Below are 25,988 nucleotides of genomic sequence, written 5' to 3' on the forward strand. Positions count from 1 at the left end.
CTCACCTTCCCACTTTAACTACAGCTCCCACCCACAGCCTCATGGCACACGGCCTCTCCTCTGCGGTCCTGCCCGCGGCTCCCTTGCAGTATAGTCAACAAATTTCTCTCTCCGTTTTTTCCGCCTCGGGTGAATCCTTTCACGCTCAGACCACCAGCCCCCACTCTATCATCACCGCACATTTGGGGTCCCCATCTTATCAAGACAGATACCACATTTAGACACCACACTTAAGTATCTGAAAAATATGAATTTAGTTCTCTTCCCCATCCTCCTGTTTTTCAAGATTTCTCAGAAAAATGACCTATTAGATGGTGCACATGCCCAAGTTGACCAAAAAAGTTCGGCGACATGGATCTAGCAGCTTCTTCCCATCCAGTGGTAACAAGCATCCTAAAGAAGATCCCAACCTTCGCCTGAAGAAATGAACTCCTGCCGCCCCTTGCATGTTGTTGATGAAAGGAACTCCTCAAGAACCCCACTGCGGTTTCAGCAAGCAGATGGAAATTTTTAACAAACGTAATATTCAGTTAAGCAGTTTTGATATCTTCTCAGGTGACGAAGTTTCAGAGCCTCAAAACCTATTCCAATGGGCCCACCTCTCCCCAGCTCTATGTTTCTGGAGAGCTCATAGGAGGACTTGATTGAATTAAGGAGCTGGAAGTATCGGACAAACTAGATACAATTTGCCCCAAAACTCCCAAATTAAAGGGATCAAAATACTGACAAATAAAGCTTCTGTCATGCTCCTATGGAAGGAAACTAACAGGAAGCAAAATGTGGATTCAGCAGACAAATTCTGGAAATAGGAAATAGTACTGGTGTTGAATATGAGACATTTGATGTATTGGAGGCTGAAGGAGTTCAGCAGGGGTTAAAAGCTTACTCCAATTGGCCCACCTACTCTCAGCTGTCTCTAACAGGGGAGCTTGTTGGAGGTCTGGATATTGCTAAGGAACTGAAAGACAATGGCGAGTTGCCACCAACACTGAAAGGAGAGAATTAGTGAATGTTACGCTTGGTGCCCCACTGTTGCAGGAAATACTTCATCCCAGTGGAATCTCCTGACAGTTCTCAGAGGAGGGAGAGGGGCAGAGACTGCTTCCTACCCAGTTATGCTCAGTGTATTTCACAAGTTTGTGCTAAATACATGTATGTTTCATTTTTTTCACCACACACAGAATGCAATTAATATCTTCAAATCTAATTAAAACTACTTTGTGTAAAAAAATAATAATAATAATTTAAAATAAAATAGGAAATTAAAGTCCATGTATCAGTTTTCTACTGTGGCATTTCAAAGGAATTAAAACTGAGGCTTAAGACAACATTTACTTGTTCATGATTCTGTAATTTGGGCTGCCCTCCATTGGATCTTTTTTCTGCTCATTTCTCCTAGAGTCACTCATGCAGCTGCTGGCACTGAGATCTCTTCTGGGAATGGGTGGTCCAAAATGGCTTTACTCATGTGTCTAGTGGTTATCCAGGACAGCCACTGTAATTTTCCTATTCAGCAAGATATCCAAAAATTTCTATAGGGTAAAAGCAGGTATCTTAAAGCCTCTTGGGCCCAGGCATACAAATCACACAAAGACACTTCTACCATTCTACTGGTAAAATCAAGACACAGGCCCACCCAGATCCAAGAGGTGGGAAGATAGATTCCACCTCTTGATGAGGGCTGAGAAATTCACATTGCAAAGGGGCATGAATACCGGGAGGTATGACTCACTGGAGACTCTTATTGTAATAACCCATCAGTCTAGACATAAAACTATTCTTCCAGAATAATGATTATAACAACTGCTAATATGTACTAAAAAATTTACAAGTATCTAACAACTGTTACACATAACATATATTAATTTTCAAACAACTCTGAGATAGGTACAATTATTTTCACAATTTTACAAATGAGAAAACAAGATCACATGGACATAAATGTATTAAAATTGTTTCAATAATTAAATATTAGGAATATGATCTCAATTCAGAAGTAGACAGACATAATTAGGACAAAAGAGAGAGTCCAGAGTTAGGCTCAACTGTATGTGGGAATTCAATCTAATATAAAGGGCAGTCATTTCAAATTACTAAGATAAAGTGTACTGTGCAACAAATTATTAAGTCATCTGGTAATTGCTTAATTAAATGGATCACACACAAAATGAGCCATTTGGGAAAAAAAGTTATTCACCAAAAAAAAGTCATTCACCAAAATGAATTCAAATAGATTGAACATGTAACTATATAAATACTAATCCTCGAAGTACTGACATAAGGTGTAAGTAAATATATTAGAGTGACCAAGCACATTTAGATCACAAAATCTTAGGATAAGGCTGGCTGTGAAAACCAGAATGTCAAAAATATTATAAGTTTTTATTACATAACAATAAGCTAAGCCTCCTTAAGACTTATAAGTAATATTCTAAGTGTTTTACAATTATTATAACATTTGACATTCACACAGTTTCTATGAGGTAGTTGCTAGCATTACTCACACTTTACATCTAAGGAAACTGAAGCATAGAGTTACTCATTATCTATAGTCATATTACTTCTAAGTAGACAAGCTAGAATAGGAATATTAGCATTCTGACTCCATAACCTGTGCCCTGCCATAAAAATATTTTTAAAGACTTATTTATTTATTTGAGAGAGAGAGAGAGCGGCGGGGGTGGGGGGGGGGAGAAGCAGATGGAGAGGGAAAGAAAGAATCTCAAGGATACTCCCCACTAAGCACAGAGTCCAGCACGGGGGCTGGATTTCACCACCCATGAGATCACAATCTGAGCTGAAACCAAGAGTCAGATGTTCAACCAACTGAGCTACCCAGGTGCCCCCCCAAAAAAAATTTTTTTTTAAAGATGTTATTTTTTTTTTAATTTGATACAGAGAGAGAGCGCACAAGCAAGGGGAGGGGCAGAGGCAGAGGGAGAAGCAGGCTCCCTGCCGAGCAGGAGCCTGATGCAGGACTCAATCCCAGGACCCTGGGATCACGACCTGAGCCGAAGGCAGACGCCCAACCGACTGAGCCACCCAGGCGCCCCATAAAATATTTTTAAGTAAAAGGCCAGTAAAAGGAAATACATGTTATAAAGTAGTAGTCATGAAATAGGAAATGGATTTGTAATGGAGATAGCATAAAATGACAAAGAACCTAACAAACAAACAAAAAACAATGGGAAAAAATGGGCTAAGAATAGAAATGGGAAATTCACACAGAAAAAGAGACACAAATATCCAATAGAAACAAAAAACATGTTTGAAAGTGCTAGTAATCAAGTAAGTTCAAGCAAAATTAGGGATTATCAATGCCAGTTATTTGTCTGGAAAGCCTGAAAGTAGTGAAAAGTGCTCAGATCTTATGAAAATATGAAGAAATAGCTACCCATATGCGTTGGAGGGCCTGTAAATTGGAGGATGATATGACAAAACATTCCCCAAATCAGAATGACCACATCCTGAAAACTGTAATATTTCCCATAGAAATTTATGCTAAGGAAGATACCTAAACAAATGTGCTAAGATATACATTTATCACATTGTTGTTTATAGAATGAAGAAAAAAAGAAGAAACCATTTTAAAATTCCTCAATAAGGGACAGGGTAATAAATTTTAGAACAACCATGTCGTAAAATGGACTCCTGTGCAGGCATTAAAATGGCTGATGTAAATCTATTCACACTGACATTGAAATACCCACTACCTTGTTGAAAGAAAGAAAGCAGGTTGTAAAACATTCTGTAATGTGTGCTCCTCTTAATATAAAATTGTATACATTAAAAGAGCATGAAAGGATAGTCACATTGAGGCTAATAGTATTGGGGTTCATAATAGTTGTAGCTGAAACACAGAGGAATTGATTTTTATTCTTTATTTCTCTATGTATTAAACTTTTTCATACGAAGCATTCTCTTTGTAAAACAGAAAGTTTGGCTTTTTAGATGTGACAGCATGAAGATATTGGAGAATCCTCTCTCCAAAAAACAAGTATAAAACTGGACAAAATTGTGATGAACAAACATGTTAGGGCTGTAAAAAGTTGACCAGTAAGAAACAACAAAATTGAGCACATATATGAAAAATACAATGCTTTTTTTTTTTTTTTTAAAGATTTTATTTATTTATTTGACAGACAGAGACATAGCAAGAGAGGGAACACAAGCAGGGGGAGTGGGAGAGGGAGAAGCAGGCTTCCCGCAGAGCAGGGAGCCCGACGCGGGGCTCCATCCCAGGACCCTGGGATCATGACCTGAGCCGAAGGCAGATGCTTAACGACTGAGCCACCCAGGCGCCCCACAATGCTTTTTGTAAGAACAGTGGGAGTCTGTCTGCAGCCTTCTTTCCCTTACATGCTTCCTACACACACACACAACCAGTTGACCTGGTAAGTTGGCAAGGGTGGGGCTGGCCAGGAAAACCTGCAGCCAGCTGGGGCACACTTGATCTGGAGCAGGGGGCAATAACTCAGGTATGGCAATGTTGTCAATAAAAGCAGCAAACTCATTAGGTAATGAACAGGGAAAATCTTATGCTCCTAACCTGAATTTGTAATCTCAACTGAAGGGACACCCTAAAAATGAAAGAGCCATAGACTGTAACAGGCAAAAATTGTAGCACTGTATTGTTGGGTTCATAGCATACATAGACAGAATATATATGACAATAATAGCACAAAGTAGGGAGAAGTTGTTATATTTTACTGGAATTAAATCAATATTAGCCTCACCTAGCTTGTGATAGTTGAGATGTGTATAGTATCCTTAGAGTAACCACTAAGAAAATAACTCAAAAATGTAGAGTTAAAAAAATAAATAAAAATGAAAGAGGAGACATCACTATTAACCTTACAGAAATAAAAAAGATTTATAAGGGAATACTATGAACAACCATATGCCAACAAAGTACATAAATTAGATGAAATTGACAAAATCCAGGAAGAACAAAAACAACCAAAACTATCTCAAAAGGAATATCTAAATAGACCTATAATAAGTAAAGAGATTGAAAAAATAAATAAAAACTCCCAACAAAGAAAATCCCAGGCCCAGATGTCTTCCCTGGTGAATTCTACTGAACATTTAAAGAATTAATGCCAATTTTTCACAAACTCTTCCAAATAGAAAGGTAGGGATTACTTCTCAACTCGTTCTATGTGGTCAGTATTACCCTAATACCAAAATCAGAAAAAGATATCACAAGAAAAAAATCTATAGACTAACATCTCTTATGAATATAAGATGAGAAAACCCTCAATAAAATACTAGTAACCTGAATCCAGCAACCTACAGAAAGGACTATATACCATTACTAAGTGGAATCCATTCCAGGAATGCAAGATTTGACATCCTAAAATTAATTGGTGCAATACATCATAACAACAAGCATCAAAACAAAATCACATGGTCATCTCAATTGATGCAGAAAAATTATTTGGCGGGCGCCTGGGTGGCTCAGTTGGTTAAGCGACTGCCTTCGGCTCAGGTCGTGATCCTGGAGTCCCAGGATCGAGTCCCGCATCTGGCTCCCTGCTCAGCGGGGAGTCTGCTTCTCCCTCTGACCCTCCCCCCTCTCATGTGCTCTCTCTCTCTCAAATAAATAAATAAAATCTTCAAAAAAAAAAAAAAGAAAAAATTATTTGGCAAAACTTAACATTTTTCTGCTAAAAATCCTTACAAAGTAGGAATAGAAGAGAATTTCTTTAACCTGATTAAAGGCATATATGAAAAACCCATAACTAACATCATGCTTAATGGTAAAAGACTAAATGCATTTCTCCTAAGATCAGAAACAATACAAAGATATCCACTCTTACCAGAATAGGCAAATCTCTGCAGATGGAAAATAAATCAGTGGTTGCCTAGAGCTGGGTCAAGGAGGGATTTAGGAGGAAATGGGAAGTGTCTGCTAGTAAGTATGGGGTTTCTTTGGTGGTGACGAAAGTGTTCTAAAATTTATTGTGCTGATGGTTGTCCAACTCTGTGAATACACTAAAAACTATTGAATTGCACATTTTAAATGGGTGAAGTGTATTATATATGAATTATGTCCTAATAAAGCTGTTATTTTTTAAAAGGAGAAAATAAAATAATATACTAAAATATTGATTCAATACAAAAACTGTAGCAAAGGAAGAACGAAGGGACAAAAAAAGACATGAGACATTGAAAACAAAGAACAAAATGGTAAAGATAAATCCAACTATATCAATATCTTTTCAAGTGAATGGATTAAACATTGCAGAGATTGTCAGACTTGTTAAAAAATGATCCAGCTGTGTGTTGTCTATAAGTGACACAATTTGGGTTTAAAGACACAACTAGGTTGAGAGTAAAAGGGTGAGGAAGAACATAGTAAATATACAGGAGCCATAAAAGAGCTGGGGTGGCTAATATCAGGCAAAATAGAGTTTAAGACAAAAAATATTATTAGTGACAGAGAAGGACATTTTATGATACAAGAGTCAATATATATGGAAGTTATACATGTACACACACCTAATATTAGAGTCCCCAAATACATGGACCAAATACAGACAAAACTAAAAGGAGAAACTGACAGTTCAACAATTGTAGGTGATTTCAATACTCCATTTCTCACAACTGATAGAACTGGGCAGAAAATTAATACTGATATAGAAGATTTGAACACTATCAAACAACCTAACCTGATATTTATAGAATGCTCCACCCCAACACAGTAGAATACTCACTCTTTTCAAGAATAAACAGAACATTTCCCAGGATAGACCATAGTCTCAGTCATACAATAAGTCTCAGTAAGCCTAAAAGAATTGAAATCATAAAAAGTATATTCATTGAGCACAATAAAATTAAATTAAAAAGTAACAATAGAAAGAAATTTGAGAGATCTCAAATATTTAGAAATTAAACATCTGTAAATAATCCAAAGGTCAAATAAGTAACCACAGGGAAAATAAAAAAGTCTTACTTGAAAAAAAACACAATGTAAAAATTGGGGAATGCAGCTAAAGGAGTGCTTAGAGGGAAGTTTAGTGGTTTGAATACTTATATTAGAAAGAAAGATAGATGTAAAAGAAATTATCTAAGCTCCTACCTCAAGAAAAAAGAGAAACCCAAATTAAATAGAAAGAAGGAAAAAATAAAGACCAGTGCTGAACTCAGTGAATCAGAAAACTATAAAACCAATAAAGAAAATCAATAGAACCAAAAGTTGGTTCTTTGAAGAGTCAACAAAATTGATAAACTAAAGAGAGTGACAAAGAAAAAAAGACTTTTCTCAAAAGCCTTAAAGATTTTTGTTTGTTTTAAATAGTTTTAGATTCAGAAATAGTACAAGGAGTTTCAGTATACGCTGCACCCAGGTCCCCCTATTGTTAACATTTTATTTTATTATGGTACATCTGTCACAACTAATGAACCAATATTAGTACAATATTATTAGCTAAAATCCATACTTTATTTGGATTGCCTTCATTTGCACCTAATGTTCCTTTTCTGTTCCAGGATCCCACCCACATTACATTTAGTCAAGATGTCTCCCTAGGCTCCTCTAGAGTGTGATAGTTTGTCAAACTTTCCTTGTTTTTTTTTTTATGACTTAGATAGTTTTCAGGATTACTAGTCAGGTATTTTGTAGAATGTCCCTCACACTGATATTTTCTAATGTTTTTCTTATGTTTAGACTGTGGTTACGCATGTTGGGGAAGAAAGACCACAAACATAAAGTGTTTTTCTTATCCCATCATATCAAGAATACATGTTATCAACATGACATGGCTGAGGATTTTGACTTTGATCACCTGGCTGCAGTAATTCTTGTCAGATTATTCTAGTGTAAAGTTACTCTTTGGTGCCTCCCCAACCTCGTGCATACTATACTCTTTAGAAGAGAGTCACTATGAGCAGTCCTCACTTAAGGGGTGGGGAGTTATGCACCACCTCCTTAAGGTTGTTATACCTACATAAATTATTCATAATTCCTTAGTATGGGATATTTGTCTTTTGTATTTGTTTATTTGATCATTTATTTATATCAGTATGAACTCATGAACATTTACTTGAACTTTGGGTTATAATCTAATACTACATTATTTATTTTGTTCTTCAAATCTTCCCAGCTTTGGCCATTGGGAGCTTTTCACATTGTCTCCTGTGTAACTTTGACATATTCCCATCATTTAGTCTTTTAAGTACTTTCTTACTTTCCCACAAGATCTCTGGGTTCATCTTGTATTTTCCCTGATCCAGCCCTAGAATCTACCATTTCTCCAAGGAGCCCTGGTTCCTTTCATTGGAGAATGGTATCAAAAACCAAAATCTAGATGTCAGTCTGCATGTTGCTTGTAAGATGACATTGTTTCTAGACCCTCTCAGAGGACAGAGTTAGGAAATGTATGTGTATATATACTAACCCATGTACACACATAATGGCATAATGTAAATGAGATAGATGATAGATAGATAGAGCCATCCATCGGTATCTATATTAATGTATATGTGTTTATACTGATATAGTGTCACCATCATTCGTTGGGGACCACATGGTTCATTCTAGCCTTCCTCCTTAACTGTAATAATCAGTTGATTTTCAAAAATGTGCCAAGACAATTCAGTGGAGGAAATGAGTCCTTTCAACACATGATGCTGGAACAATTAGATATCCACAGGAAAAATCTTTAAAAACTAATTTAAATTCTTACCTCACACCATTACAAAGATTAACTTAACATGGGTCATAAACATACGTGTAAAAGCCAAAACTGGGAAACAAATAATGAGAGACTCTTAACTATGGAGAACAAACTGAGGGTTTATGGAGGGCGGTGGGTGAGGGATGGGATAGATGGGTGATGGGTATTAAGCAGGGCACTTGTTATGATGAGCACTGGGTGTTATATGTAAATGATGAACCACTGAACTCTACTCCTGAGACCAATATTGAACTGTATGTCAACTAACTAGAATTTAATAATAAAATAAATAAATAAATACTAAAACTATAAAAATTCTATAAGAACACATAAGATAAATAAATCTTTGTGCCCTCAAGGCAGACAAAGATTTCTTAAATGTGACACTAACTGCATAATCCATAAAAGAAAAATATTGATAAAAAAGATTTTATCAAAATAAAAATCTTTTGTTCTTCTAAAGTTACCAGTAAGAAAATGAAGAGACAAGTCAAAGACTGGGATAAAATATTTGCAAGTCATATATCTGGTTTAAAAAAAAAAACTGTCATAATTCAGTATTAAGAAGGCATCAATTCAATTAAAATATAGGCAAAAGATTTAAATAAACATTTCACCAAAGAATATATATGAACAGCTAATAGGCACATGAAAAGATGCTCAATATCATTAGTCAGCAGAGATATGCAAATTTAAACCACAATGAAATACCACTAAATACCCACTAAACTGACTAATCCAAACACATCAAAACGGAAGTTTTAATAAGAATGTGGAGTAACTGGAACTCTCATGCATTATTGATTAGAATATAAAATGGTATAGTCACTTTAAAAAACAGTTTACCAGTGTTGTTTTTATTTTTTTTAAGTTAACCTTATAGTTACTTTAAAACCTGGCGTTCAATTCCTAGGTACCCTCCCAATGGAAATGAAAACTTAGGTCCACCCAAAGACCCATGAATGAATGATACAGCAGCATTGTCCATAATATCCAAAAGGTAAAAGCAATCTAAATATCTATCAATTGGTGAACTGATTGACAAATACGGCATATCATTGCAATGGAATACAAGTCATCATTAAAAACTATGAACTATGATTTCATGCCACAACATAGATGAACTTCAAAGACATTATATATGCTAAGTCATTAAAAACCACATATTGTAGGATTCTGTTTATATGAAATTTCTACAAATGGCAAAACTGTAAGGGACAGAAAGCAGATCGGTGGTTGACAGGGACTGGGGATGGAGTGGGGATTGGCTGCAAACAGGCATAAGGAAACTTCTGGGGATGATGCAAATGTTCTAAAACCGGGGTTGTGGTGATGGTTGCACAGCTGTATAAATTTGTTAAAAATTATTGAGATGTACACCTGCACAGAATGAATTTTATGGTATTTAAGTTATGCCTCAATAACTTAAGAATATATAATAATAGTATTGAGCATAGGGTAGTATTTAAACAAGAGAGTAGAGAAACCAACAATAGATATATTCAGAAATTTGACATAGAGTGAAATGACTTTATAAACCAACAGAAAAGGGACATGCTACAAATGGTGCTTGGACAATTAGTTATCCATAGAAAAAAAACAATTATTTTTATTTCACACAGTATGAAAAGATAATTTCCAGATGGATTAAACACTGGAAAGTAAAAAACAAGTCTTTAATATTTTTAGGAGAAATTATAACCCCCGGGTTAAAAAGATTTCCTACACAAAACAAACAAAAACCTATGAAAGAAAGGTAAAACGCGAAAATTTCTGATCTTAATACAGTGACACGTAATATAAACAAGGAAAATGATGCCATCAAAAGAAAAGAATATGTGCAGTGCTGATTTTAGTCAAATCTGACAAAGGACTAGAATGTATCAAGACCTGCTGAAAATCAACAAGAAAAAGAAAAACCCAAAAGTGGAAAAAGCATATGGTTAGATGATTTAGAGAAAAGAGAACACATATAACCATCATAAATATTAAATGATGATAAACATCTCAAGTGATTATAAAAAAACCTATAAACAACTATGTTTACGTCCATTCAATTAGCATTTCACATCCATCCAATTAGCAAAAATGAAGAAAAATCTGACAATACAAGGAATTGGCAGGCATGTGGAGAAATGGTAACATTCAAACACCAATAGTAAGGGTATACAAATACTCTTAAGAGCAATTTGACCATGTTTATTTGAATAAAATAGCAGTCTTCAGAATACAAACTTTTAGAGACATGTGAAGACATTCGACTAACATAACATAATAAAAAAAAAAACCTAAAAAAAAAAAAGACATTCTAAACAGTACATAGACACGAAGAAGTTTTAAAAATTAATTTCCACACTGAATCCTATACCTGAAGCTAATATTGCACTGTACGTTAACTAACTAGAATTTAAATAAAAACTTGAAACTACAAAAAATTAAATTAAATTAATAAATTAATATTAATTTTCAGACCTTTACCTTCCATATATAGATTCACAAAAGCAAAGAAAAAGGAAGTTGTAAAAATATTACATACAGTTTTGCCTTATTTAATCCATAAGACATACTCACGCCAAAACTTTGTTTTATCTCTTTAAAATTAGAATATTAAAGATAAGTGAACAGCATGTTGGCAAATGCCAATCCACCATTAAAGGTGTCCTCCCTGCATGTAACCATTGTCTGTGATGAGGAAGAACTTGGTAAGCATTCTCATTCCCTTATGTCTTGAATCATGCCTATGTTTCCAAGATATTAACAAAATTATTTAAAGTGCATGATAAAGTAGAAAGATTTCATCAAAACCACGTGCATTTTCTGAAGTTACTGAAAATAAGGAATTTTGATTTTTCTCAATCTTCCCTGAGTAATTGGATTAGGTAGGATACTTTAAGTGAAAAATCAATAAATATAATCAACAAGTATTTGTTAAGTCTTAGAAAAGCCTTTTTGGCATAATTCCCAGAAATGGAGAAAATTGGTAACTTTGATGATGAAACAATCCTTTTGAAAGGGAGATGGCTTCCCTTCATGAACCACATGGGTGATAGCACATATTCCACCCCTCCTTCAGCCCCCAAAAACCTAAGGTAGTCCTCATTGCAGTCTGACCCTTGCAAGCATTGAGGTGCTGATCACTGCAAGCAGATCCCCAGAGACTTCAGCACACCCACATTCCAACTGGAGCCTAGTTAGCAGAATTTAATGACCATCCTGGTGTGTGTTTACGATGTGATAATATTTTGATGACTATGCTTTCATTTTCAGAGTGGCTTTCTTCTAGAGTTGTGCAAGGAATATTCCATATGGGTTTTTACATTTTTTAATTATATATTAACAACTTCAGGGTAAAATATAAGCAGAATCATCAAAAAAGAAAAATCCCAGCCCTTTTCACCAGAAAACCCCAACTAGTGTCAAGACACAATGGTCTCCCCTTGCTTTAATATTGCACAGATATAATTTTTCATAATTGCAATCAATGTACCCATATTATTTTAAGATTTTGTTTTAGTTAACATTACAGACTCTAGATTTTTTTGTGCATCCCTACCTCATTTACATATTTTAAAGAGCAATGTGTTATTCAGCTTGTTAATATACCAGATTATTTAACCAAGAGAAAAAACAAAAGGCTTCTAATTATTTACTTTCAACAAAACTAAAGAACTTAATTAAAATTTTGGCTTAAAAAAGCTTGTTAATGATTATTATGCTCCATCATTATTTTAATTTTGGTTTAAACACAAAATAAGTTTAGAGAAATATACAATGCTGTTACAGCAAAAGACTCCTGTTCTTGTCTAGACATTTATTTGAATAAATGGGAATTGATGCTGAAACTTATTTCATTCAACTTTATGTAATATTCATTTATATGAACTAATTGACAAAGTCCATCTCATTTGGAAATATATTGCCAATACAATTTTACCTTTATCAAATTTTTTAACATAATTTTGTGGTCTTGAGCACTTATCTAATAGTAATAACTGTAATGCTATCCCAGTACAAAAAAATTTTTAGAGCCTAATGTCATAAGAAAGTTAAAATTTTTGTTTCAATGTACCTGTATATTATTGTTGAAGAAAACTATGATAGACTGATCAATAAAACACTTCCAAATATAACAATATATTATATTAACATAGAATTGTTTGAGAAACATGGGATGGAAATATGAATGTGCAAAGTAAAAATTACAGTGCAAAATTTCCCATTGTTAAAGAAGAACCTGTTCGTGTATTTTTAAAAAGATAATAGAGGGCAATGTTGCTGATGTTTGTATTCTATTTAGTACATTTTAAAGACTACTCTATGAACTTTGCTTTTAAATGTCAGTACAGATCTTCCTTGACTTATGATGAGATTATATCCCAAAAAACCCACCGTAAGTTGAAAATATCATTAAGTCAAAATGCATTTAATGCGCCTACCTACCAAATATCAGAGCTTACACTGATCTACCTTAAATGTGCTTATAACATTTACATTAGCCTACAGTTGGACAAAATTATCTAACACAAAGTCTAATGTATAATAACTTGAACATCTCATCTAACTTATTGAATACTGTAAAAATACTGTTTTTAATGAAAACCGGAAGGATTGAATGGGTACAGAATGATTGTAAGTGTATTGGTTGTTTATTCTCATGATTGGGGAGCGGCCTGGGAGCTACAGCTTGTTGCTGCCCAGCGTCATAAGAGAGTATCTACTTCATATTGCTCACTGGGACAAAATCAAAATTCAAAATTCTAGGTCTGGTTTCTACTGAATACATAGATCATGCTTTTGCACCATCATAAAGTCAAAAAATTATAAGTCAAACCATCATATGTCGGGGACCGTACATATTTGCAAGATAGCAGCATTCATATCTCTTGCAACTAATTGAACTCATGTCAAAAGATTTTAACTATCAGCTTAAGATGTGCGAGGGCTTTAGTTTTAGCTTTGAGTTTTTTTTTTTTTTATTTTATTGTTATGTTAGTCACCATACATCATTAGTTTTTGATGTAGTGTTCCATGATTCATTGTTTGTGTATAACATCCAGTGCTCCATTCAATATGTGCCCTCTTTAATACTCTTTTAAAGTTCTTTTAGGGAAATGCAAGCAAAAATGTAGAAAGACCACTAAGGAAGAAGGTGATCATCTCTTTTGACCAAACAGTTGTGTTCTGCACACAACGCCTCCTGCACAAGGAGACATGATAGGTCAGGATATTCATGGCAGCACTGTTTGTGATAGCAAAAACTGAAAACAAATACTACCAAAAGAGTAATGAATAAACACCATGGTACAACTGCATAGTTGTGTGTGTGTGTGTGTGTGTATATATATATATATATATGAAAGTAGATGATTTAGACTAATGTCACTCAAAGCACATTCCATGGACCAGTATCAGTTGGCAAACTATTTATCTCCAATCTGTGTCAAGATAGTACTAAAATTGAGAGCAAGCATTTAGAAACTTTTATAGCAGCTTGATGGAGTAATTTTTATCTGGTAAATGTAATAATAAGAAGTGCGACTTGTCTTTAGTACATTTTTGTTTTATCATATTTTCTAATAACCCATTTTCTAGTATTTTAATTAGACAGATGGTTCATGATCTACTGAAAATTTAAAAAAAAAAAATCTTTACCAGAGTTGAAGTAGTGATCTTTAATCAAGTAAACAAGCATGAATAAATCTGAAAAACATAATATTGAGTGTAGAAAATTTGAAAATCATATGTACACTGTGTTGCCAACGGTTTTACACATAAACATGTATTACCCAAATACATGTTTGGGTAATACATGTTTATAAATAAATAAATATATATTACCCAAAGTAATATATATATATATATTACCCAAAGTAAAATAAAATAGTAAAATATAAACAACTCACATAGTAAAAAGTGTATGTACTGATAAGCCATGAATGAGAATGATATATACCAACCTCTAAGTGGATGTACTCTTTGCAGAAGATAGGTGGGGAGGAAAGCAGATTCATGGAGGGATGGGGGCTTCAGCTGTATCTTCAGTGTTTTGTTTCTTTTAAAAAATCTCTGAAACAAATATGACAAAACTTTAAGATTTTTTTAAAGCTTCCTGTAGGTATGTGGGTATCCATTATATTGTTCTCTATCTTCTTTTATGTTTGAAATAGTCCATAATAAAATACATAAAAGTAAATCAAAGTTTTTTTTTTCAAATACAATATAAACTGCAGATTGTTGGAAATTTTCCACAAAAGAAAAAAAAAAAAAAAAAAAGGAAAGAGATCTAAGAGAAGGTCAAAGCTTTTCTAAACTATCTGGCAAATTTAACAGATAATGTGCCTCTCCAACATCATCCATTGAATATCAACTATGTGTGAAGAAACATACAAGGTACTGAAAATAAGAAAAACTATGTGTTGAGACTATAAACCTGAGACTAAATCAAGGGCCTGTTAAGCCAGATGTCTTGATAGGTACTCAAAAACAAAACTGGATCTCTGTATCTTAGACGGGCAGGATTTTACCTTGAAAGGGACAAGAGTCCCACTGTTATTACTTCATTTTCCCACATCATCATTATCTCCTATGATACTGGTCTTAGCAGTGTCACCTGATGAACTGACAGGTCTAGGAAGAATCTGGGGCTCATAGGAGAGATTACAACAGATGCTGGGCAGATGTTTCCCTCTGCCTTTATTTTATTTTATTTTTAAATTCAGAAGTTGGGCAAGCGTGATCTTTATGCTGCTGTTTAACTCTGCAGGCCAGCTGCCTCTACAGCAGTGGATTTCCTTTGTGTGTCTGAAATCACCTAACATCGGACGTCAGCCTAGAGGTTTCCATCACTCAAGAGTGCCGGGCTACCCTATCACCAAGCACTGGGAATGATGGCTCAGTAACAGTGATTTCCTATTCCGTTTCATTAAATTGAATGTGAAGTAAAGGGAATTTGACCTCCTTGAGAGGATGCTTTCTTTGACCTATGAGAAGTTCGTTGTTATAAAATGAAAATGCAATCACTGGAGAGATGTAAAAAATGAAGCTAAGCTGGACAGCTTGCAAATCATTTAACAGTGCACATGTGATTTAATAATAATAAGGTCAAGGTTTCCAGAGAAAATAATTTGATACTGATTACATGATACTAAAAAGTAGAGATGCTTCTGTGTGTCACTGAACAATGAGGACACAAGAATAGCAATAAACATTCTTCATTATGGCTCTGTCCCTCTGGGGTCTGGTCACTTCAGATATCCTTCAGCGGAAGCTTGAGCAATTAAGATGGCTGATTTCCCAGGGAAAGAGCTTTGTTAGCTTAGCACGACCAGCACAAAGGCTTAGGAGACTGTCCTAAAATAGCACGCCCTTATTGGAGGGTCTGACATTCCTCTTGCCTTAATTCACAGCCTAAATTAAGATGGCCTGTTTATTGGAACTATGTATACAACTGTTAAATTAATCTGAAAAAAAATTAAGATATTTTCTTGGATTGTTTGCAAGGATTTAGAAATTTGCCTTGAAGAATTTTGCAGGGGCCGCTTTAGAGTCCAGCTTTTCAGATCTGAAGAAAAGAATCAGAGCTGTTTTACTGAGAAAAGGAAAATGAAATCTGCCTCAGGTAAGTCTTTAGTTATTCGTGAAATCCTCTTCACTGTGTTTATAAACAAAACACTGAGGCAAAAACTCAGGCTGATGGAAACATCGAGATCAATGGTTCTTAAGGTGCTTTTGTGGTACTACAGCAAGGCCTGCAAAGAACCTTGAGGTCGCCTAATTAATTTTCTGCCACTTAAATGTTTATGTTAAAACAGAAATGCAAGAGCAGAGGAGAGTTGCAGGGAGTTGCTAGTCCATACTCACGTCCTGTCCATACATCCCCCAGTGCGCCCTCATGGATGGTAAGAGCAACAACTCTCCAGCAGGCCTAGAATCCTGCTTCTGCTACAAAGTAGTAGCAAAATCACTCAAACCCTCTGCGCCTCCTTTCTTCATCAATTAAATGGGGAATAATAAAGTACCTACCTCACTATTTTGAAGAGTGAAAGCTTCAACGTGTGTCAAGCACATACTGCCTGCTATAGGCAACATATAAATGGCAGCTACTGTATTGTCGACTTTGAGTCATTGGTCCAACTAAAAACAACATCTTATACAGCAATGGTGTCAGCTGGAGTGAGTCACACAATTATGGGGCTTAAAATTTTGTAAATATCTATAGGCGTTTCAACATCTACATAGAGATATGCGTATTTTAATACAGAAGGGAAATACTACAAAATGTTAAATGATTGTGAATGTAGTGATATTTTCTTTTTGATTTTTTAAATATTTTCTAATTTTAAAGCAATTTTTCTATTTTCCAAAATTTACCTTTTTTCACTTTTTAAATAAGTGCATTTTATTGCATATTAATTACACTGCAATAACGCTGATTTTAAAACAAAAACTTTACCATGAATTTGGGCCCCATCCAACCCAACTTACTGAGACATAACTGACTTTAAGTGAAACCATTAGTTACATAAATATTCTAACTATTTTTTATTTGACATACTTTAATGTAGATTCTTCACAAAATTTACTTTTGTAATAAGAAAATAGAATTTCAAGGTGTGCCTGGATGGCTCAGTCGGTTAAGCGTCTGCCTTTGGCTCAGGTCATGATCTCAGTCAGGGTCCTGGTATCTAGCCCCGCATTGAGCTGAGCAGAGTCTGCTTCTCCCTCTCTCTGCCCTTCCTCCCCCCACACTTGAACACACGCATGCTCTCTCTCTCTCAAATAAATAAATAAACAAAATCTTTAAACACAAAAGAAATAGAATTTCAAAAGGAAATAAAAAATAATAACAAAATTCTAGCTTTTGGTACTTGATCCCAGAATATTTTTTTTCCATTCCCCCTTAAACAACCTAGATTCTGATCTCTTCTTACTACTCCCTAGTTGAGGGACAGCTTTCAATTTGTGTCTGAACTTGATTTCTCTAAGAAGAAATTTCCAACTACTTCTAAGACTGAAGTCTGTTCACAACAGCTCCAGGAATGGGTTTCCCACTTAGTGTAACTATAACTGGCGTTTTTCTTTTGTCTGCATTAGAAACACCTACAAATGTAATTGCAGATACTGGGGATTAGTGTTAAAATAGCCCAGCCTAATATTTGGTGTCAGAGTACTCACTTTATTTACTCATTTCCGAAGGAGCTAAGGTGCCAGGCTAATAGGTGGCCTAAGTGAGGAGATGGGAAATTTGGTTCCTCTTCAGAAACACCAAGAGATTTTTTTAAAACACAGTTTCTGGAGACCCTCTCCAATCCTAATCAATCAGAAACAGCCAAGAAGGAAGTGAAGAGGAAGGAAAGACCTGTATTTTTTAATGCGACCTAAGTGATACCAGTAATTGGGCAAGTTGGTGCAGTTATAGTTTGGGACCAGTTAATATTAGGAGAAAGTATTTGCCTGAAATTTAACAATTGTATATAGCTCTATTTTATATCATACGTGTTATGTACTATTACATGTATATACTACATCTACACATGTTCTATGTATGTAACGTATTTTTAGATCTACTTGATCAGTTCCCCATCACCTTGAGTAAATTGGAATGTTCATAATTGTTGATAGGCAAAATAATGCTCATTCAAAATGTTATCTGAGTTTTATTTATTTGGTCCAATATTTGGGTGGTAAGTCCTTCACAATTTCCCTTGAAAGATTTCTTTGTTTTAAGCCTATTGGTTTCCAGTAACAGAAATGCAAAGAGATTTTCTGGCAGGACACTCAGTACTTTTGGCTCCTTGCATTGGACCAATTCTGAAGTTGAAAGGTGTTTGGAAAAGGGTTCAGAGGAAGTGGAAAGTGACTCTCTAATAGGGCATTATTACATCAAGTTTATGTGAACAGCAAATGAATGTTCAATTATTTGTACGTGAATTGTTTGACTATCTTCCAGTCCAACTACAATATCAAAGTGTTATATAAGTATGTTCTGATCCAACTTTATGACTTTAGGTGCTTTAATTTTGGCTGAAAAGCATCTTTTCCATCAAGTTATAGACAGTGGTGTTACTTAAGGGATGGATAATATAATAATGAGAGATTCCCAAATATTTTGCCAATCCCTTTCCAAACAAATAAGCCTTCTGATTTTTCTATTTAAATTATGTAAATTTATGGGTCTTGGGAAATAAATAGAAAATAAAAACGAGAGCAATTTTTTTTCACTAGGTGAGAGAGACACTGTTGGAAATAGTTTCCTGCACTGATTTTTTTACTGTCAGAATGATTTGACCAGGCAAGTAACTTGCTGGACTCTATCTCCCTACACCTTAGAACTTGAGCACCATCAATCCTAGTGATTCAAGTCCAACGTCTTTGTGTCCAAACTTTATATCTAGAATGTCATGTTCATTAAACTAAAAAGAAGATTCTTGAAGGATTTTATCATCCACCAGAAAGAAGTCCATGGCAATATCATTGTTTTCTAGGTTGAGACTGCTCTTTAACCAGGTCCCCCAAATTCCCAAGGTTTAAATTTGAGCATTCAACTTTTCAAGTAATCCATCAGTATACACTCCAATGCCACACTCTCAAAATTAAAATGCCAAAATTTCAAACAAAGGAATCACTTAAGAAAAATGAATGGTGATCCACAGTGCTGTGATATGCCAGTTTTGATCGCTGTATCTTAAAAGTGATTCTAAGATAAAAGCTTAGTTTTTTTAAATTATGAGATAACTTATCATGTCACCAAAGATGAGCTTTTTCCATAAGATGAACCAGGTTTGAAGAGATTCCAAGTCAATAATTAAAAACACCCAAGTCTGAATGCAAAGATATTCTGAGTCTGAAGTATGCTGCTTTGCTAAATCTTACTTGAGAACCCTTTAGAATCTGAGGACCTTGGGACAAAGCAGCAGTTCATTGTAATTCCTTTCCAAGTCACATTCACTGGAGAATAAGTGACCATCCATGCTGGAAGAGACCAAAAAGGGGGCCCTAATAGCTTCAAGGCAAATAAGGGAAGGAGCAGATCAAAGAAAGTAATATAATTCCTTCCTTGATAAAAAGCTGATACTTTTCAAAGTTGCCCCAAACCAAAGGCCTCTTGTGTTCCAATTTATTTAGAATTCTTTTTAATACCATGCATTCAAAGAGTTCTTTCCTTCTCAGGGAAATTCAGGGGGAAAAAAAATCATATTTAATTAACTAGTCAAATGAATGAAAATTTCATTTGAAGTTAAATATTTTTGAAATATTTGGCTTAGCCCCATAATGCAATGCCCAAAGTGCCTTCAGATTTTTATTCCTAAGTGGGTTTTCAAATTCAATTAAATTCTCTGGCTTCAAAGCTACTTAAGAAATATTCTGGGCCAAAGATATTTCAGTTACCTTTAAGCCCTCTGGGGAACACCTCTCCAAAAAAGTCAGGTCATTTATTCTTGAAACTCATAAATGTCAATGCAAACATACCCTGAAGGTTCATTTATCACACAGAGGTTGAGTGAACCTATGATTGGAAGTAAAATGAATAGTAATAACTTCTGAATATGTTTCATATTTTTGCATGCTCTGCAGTCTCCAGTATCAGTTTTCGTTTGCTACTCCAGAGCTGGAATTTATTAAGTTATATTAGGGATAGAACCCAGATTCATATTTCAAATATTTCTGCCAGTCTCCCATGCAAAAGCAAAAAATAAGTGTTCATTGATACTGATAATTCCCACCACTGCTGACAAGTTTCACTGTTTTTTTCTTCTTTTTCCCAGCTGAGAAAATATTTGCTGTTGAACATCTGGCTGAGGAATGTTGAAAGTCCAAAGGCCTGGTATATTATCTGAAATGGACTTTTTAAAGACAAGTAACATGGAGTATGAAGCAGTTTCCCAGAAGTGAATTTTCAGAGAAAATGCCCCATATCATTTCATGGAAGTCAGAATATCCTAAAAATGGAAGGGCAGAATAAAAGACTTTGATCAGTATCAAGAGTTTATTGTCGTGTAGACATTATGTACCATCATAGGAGGTTCAACGTAGACCCATATAACTTACCGGCAGCCGTGGCCGACAGATCTGGACAGTGACTGGGCCAAGCTGGTGCCAACAACGGCATCATCAACTCACACCTGTGCCTGTCAGGGAACAAAAAGGTAACGCTCTCAGACTCAGGATGGGAATGTCCTTCCCTACCTGTGTTAGCACTCCACTTGGGAACCAGGAGGAAAGTACATAAAATTTGTCTTACTGACTCATCTGGTCAGACACTTGTCTTTCAAGGGTTGAGTTCAATGAATTTTTGTGCTGAAAATATGTGTGTGGGTGGACGGAGCGGTTGGGAGTACAATTCAACATCGGGAGAGCTTGTGGCAAATTAAAGAATAAATTTGTACATGTTTGTGCAAACATGTCCAAACAAGCCTCTACAAACTAGTATCTCTTGATTTACTCTAAAACTTCATCTCTAGCAGTTCAACAGCACAAGCTAATAAATTTGTATAAACTCACATCCATGTGCCTTATATCCACCAATGGGCCATATTGATCTGCATCTACTTATATCTCACTGCAAAGCCTTTGTATTGATTATATTAGTGTGTTTCAGAAACAAAGAGCAAAAATCCTACTCATTTTACACAAGTGAGAACCATATGTAGTGTAACGTGAATTCCTCAAAAGGTAAGGATCATGTCCTAGTAATCCTAAGATTCCCAGAATCTGGCAATAGAAATATTTACTGCTTGAATTTAAATGTGGCCATTTAACATACAGAATTTTAGATCTGAAAAAGAACAGAGATCATCTAGCCCAAGCATTTCATCTGCGAGAGTAAGAAACTGTGAAAGTGGGATATTTTTCTAAAATTACACTAAAAAGTAGCAGATTCAGAGCCCTTACCTCTTTCTACCACACTCCAAAAATGCCTTTATGATCATTGTCATGACATTTCTTGTCGTGATAGTAAGCAAATAGTTTTGTTTTAGAATTTCTATCAATTTTGGAAATTGTTAAATTCTTCTGCAATATATAGTAGGATATTCATTTTTTAAATCCTGAAATGCTAATATGGAGATACACGTTGGAAAACTGAAGCCAACAGAAGGGACTGAGTACCAGCGTGGTGCAATGTGAACAGCCCCACCCCTGAAAACAGGGCTCCAGGGGGCTCCTGCACTAGACGAAGCCCAGGTATTCTTCTCCCTTTCTTTCTCTTTTTCTTATTTTCTTTCTTCCTTTTTTGTTTCTTGTTTTTTTTTTCCTTTGTAATAGTTTGACAGAAACAGTTGTGACATGACCAGGAAAAATAATTCTTTCAGAAATGTGTGGCCTGATACCTATTATATTAGAAATAGAAATTTTAACACTTTCCCTTGAAAAATGATCATTTCTATCAGAAAGGTGATAATTTTCTCATTTAGTTATTGCTAAATTGCATGGTAGGAGTGCTGGGTGATTTCTCTTTCTTATTTTATAAAGGCAGTAAATACATTTCTCCCATAGTGCTTAATGGTTTGGGTTTGGTTTGTGAGCTCCTCCGGGGGAGTATAGAGGCATGAGCTACTGCCTTAGAAGCCCAAGTTAGCTTGTTCTTTCCCTGAAGATCCTACAAATGATTCACAGCCAAGCAGCAGAACCTACAGCAGGCTGATCCAGTTCCTGTTTTATTGGTAGCTTTAACGCCTGGATTCAATTTTCCTCGGTAAGTCCTGTTTGAACCCTGCATTCCCACACATGGGCTCCCATTTTCTCATTTTCAAAATGAACATAAAATGGACTATTATGTACAGAACCAAGGAACTGGGAACAATGTTAGCCTCTTCCCTGTAACAAAACCAAAAACAAATAAGCAAACTGAGGCCCCAGACTGTGGGAGGAGAGTCACTACCACCACTAGATGACAGCCTTCTATTCCCTGGAGTCCTGCATTATTCAGAGACCTCCTTGGACTATAATAAATTAGTTTGACAAATTATTCCTCTCACCAGACTTATCCATTCTCAACCTTTCTGAGAGGGGTTTTAGCAAAGGAAGCTTTGTCTGCAAGTGACAGGCTGAAGGCATCTGTTGAACAGATTCATTGGGTTAAGGGTCTGTGAAGGCTGCTTTCATCAGCAGAGTGTGGGGGGCACCACGTTCTTCACTCTCCCAGAGCTCACACGCCATGTGTCACCGTCAATCTTTCCATCACCTCTCTGATCTGTCCTTTCCCTGCCCTGTGGAGTCCCATGGTTGCTCCCAGAGGGACAGCTGAGCCTCCATCACATCCTGTTGTGCAGAACACATATCTGCCACTCAAGTATTTCGCGGATGCATTTTTTCTTTTTTTTTGAGGAAATCCATTTCCCCAAGATTAGAAAACAAAAGCTAATACTTTTTAATCAATAAATATGTTCCCATATTTCCCCTCGGCAGAATCATTAAGATGGATTTTTCATCCTCCAGGAGACGAACAGCAAGCATATCCACGTACAGACTCTTCAAGAAGGCATTGCCATAAATACTGGAAAAATAACAAAACCTGGCCTCTGTTTTCAGCCTTGCCCTCTCCAATCCATTTCTCACAATGCGGCTAGAGTCATCTTTCAAAAGTGCAAATCTGAGCACCTCATAGACCCTGGCTTAAAATGCCTGAATAATTCACCACTGAATAATTCACTCTCATAATAAACCTAAATTCCTTCGCAAGATGTAGAACACATATTATGATCTGGCTCCTGCTTCCTTCCAAGACCAGTTTTATCTTTCTTTTTTTTTTTAAGATTTTATTTTTATTTTTTGACAGAGAGAGAGACAGCGAGAGAGGGAACACAAGCAGGGGGAGTGGGAGAGGGAGAAGCAGGCTCCGATGCAGGGCTCGATCCCAGGACCCTGGGACCATGACCTGAGCTGAAGGCAGATGCTTAATGACTGAGCCACCCAGGAGTCCCAGTTTTATCTTTCAATACACTATCCCACCTCCCTTGCAACCTGTACATCAATCACAGCAAAATGCCTTTAGTTCATCTAGGTTTGCCTTACGGAATGACACACCCCCCTCTCACTGTCACCTCGAGGGCTTGACACATGCAGCCCCGACGGCTTGCAACATTCTTTCCTTTCACCCTCCTCCTTTGGGTGGTTCCTATTTTTTGTGTCTCTGCTACCATTGCCTTGGGGAAAATCCCTTGTCCTCCAAGGTTGGACTAAATGCCCACAGCTCAATCAGTTCAACTGAAGCAATCAATTCAATTACAATGGCCTATTTTCTTCTTTTTCTTCTTTTTTATTCCCCCTCAGGAGTCAGGATAACAAGTGCATCTAATAAGTCATAGCCTCAGCATCTAGTACAGTATCTCATACAAAAATGGAAAAATGTAAGAATTTATTACATGGTGAGCCTACTGCTGTAAAATAAGAATTTTACCTGGTGCCCTGCTCATGGTGATGGTAACATAGCCTTTATTCTCAAAGAGCTTGTAATTTAGTTGGAGTGATGATAATTCATCCAAAAAATCATTAATAAAAGAAATGAGACACATGAGAATTAGATGCAAATGATATATTCGTTTTTAAAAATTGCTATAGCAGTTGATGAGGACAGGGCATCACAAACTGTGGAGCCAGGGGGGCTCCCATGGGGGTGAGATTACATCTACATTGTGAAAGCTGGACTACTTGAATAAAAAGAGAACAAGGGAAGAACTGAAGGATCAGTACAAGGAAAGGTCCAGATGGAAACATACACATATAAAGACATGTTCAACAAAAGATGATTAGCTGGTTAAATCTGAAAAGAAGTAAAGGAAATGTTTCGTGGGACAATTCATTAATTTAAGCAACACACATCAAACATATGTTAGATGCCAGGCCCTGTTCTCAGGGCCTTGAGGTAGATGGGCCAGTTGGAGCCCATGAACTCTGGCCTCGTGGAGTTTGCCCTCCAGTGCAGGGATGAACCTAACAACCATATACAGGTCCACAATTCTTTAATGGCAAAACAAAGTCTAAAAAGTCTTAAAAATTGGAATTTTATCCTGAATTTGTCAGTAAAACTGGTCTGAACTGAACAGCGTGTATAGGCTTTATTCTAGTTAATATGCATATTTCTAGGTTTTGCTTCAGAAATATTCATGTATTTGATTACAGAACGTTGCATATGGTATATGCATTGCAGTCTCTACTAAAATCTGAAAAGGGCTAAATTCTGAAATGTGTTTGGGATCCCAAGGCTTTGGGACAGGGATTGTGGTTCTCAGAGTGTTGTTAGGAACAGTGCCATGGGAAAAAGAAAACATGGAACAGGGTAATGGAAATCCAGAGGACAGGGAGGCAAAAAGGGAGCTGGGGCAGTATTAGATAGGGTGGGCAGGGTGGGCCTCATCGGGAAGGGGAGGCACCTTCACATACAGACATGAGAGAGTCAACCAAGCAGACATCCAGGGCAGGAGTGTGTCCTGCAGAAGAACCAGGGCAGCGAAGGTCCAGGAAGCCTGGGAACATCTGGGTCAGCTAAGGAAGTATAAGGAAACACTGAGATAAGAACAAGAAGAGTAGAAAAGAAGATCAGGGGAGTGATAGGTGGTCAGATCACATAGAATCGCTAAGGCATTTCAAGGTTTTGGGTAGAAGAGTGACTCATATATGACATACTTTAAAACATCATTCTACTTGCTGTATTGAAAATAAGCTATAGGAAAATGAGGGTAGAGTCATAGAGACCAATTAGTAGGGTATTGCAATAAACCACCCAAGATGATGGTGTTGCAGACCAGAGTGGTGGTAATGGAGATGCTGTAAAGTAGTCAGATTCCAGATAGATTTTAAAGAAAGAGACAATAGGATTTCTTAACAAATAGGATGTATGTATGAAAGAGAGGAGTCATGAGTTACTCCAGAATTTGGGGCCTGAACAATAGGAAGAATGGTGATGTTACCACCTAAAATGAGAGAAGTTGCACAAGATTTTGAAGGGATGATTGAGAGTGGTTTCATTTACGTTTAGTTCGAGTCATCTGTGGGACTTCCAAGAAGTGATGTGGAGTAGGCAGGTGGACATACAAGTCTGGAGTTCAGAAGAAAAATCTGACCCGGATATAAATTTGGGATTATTAACATAACGTTGGCTTTAAAAGCCATGTGATTAGATGAGAACCATAAGGAAGTAGATGTAGCTAGAGAATAGACATCCAAGAACTGAACCTTGAGAAAGGCAGAGGATAAATACAAGAAAAAATTACTAGTAGGGAGCGCATACATGTGTATCCCTAGAAGTAATCACTCCTACTACCAGCCTTCCCAAGTAGTATAGAACTCAAAATAATGTGAATGAGTCCA

General features: G+C 36.1%; 1 pseudogene; it reads left to right on the top strand.

Annotated features, from left to right (window-relative positions):
- The first annotated feature begins 446 nt into the window (after window positions 1–446).
- On the top strand, window positions 447–1,006 carry LOC118540052 (glutaredoxin-3 pseudogene; annotated as a pseudogene).
- Window positions 1,007–25,988: the final 24,982 nt, after the last annotated feature.

The sequence above is a fragment of the Halichoerus grypus genome, chromosome 9 (assembly GCF_964656455.1).
Source record: "Halichoerus grypus chromosome 9, mHalGry1.hap1.1, whole genome shotgun sequence".
NCBI lineage: Eukaryota > Metazoa > Chordata > Mammalia > Carnivora > Phocidae > Halichoerus > Halichoerus grypus.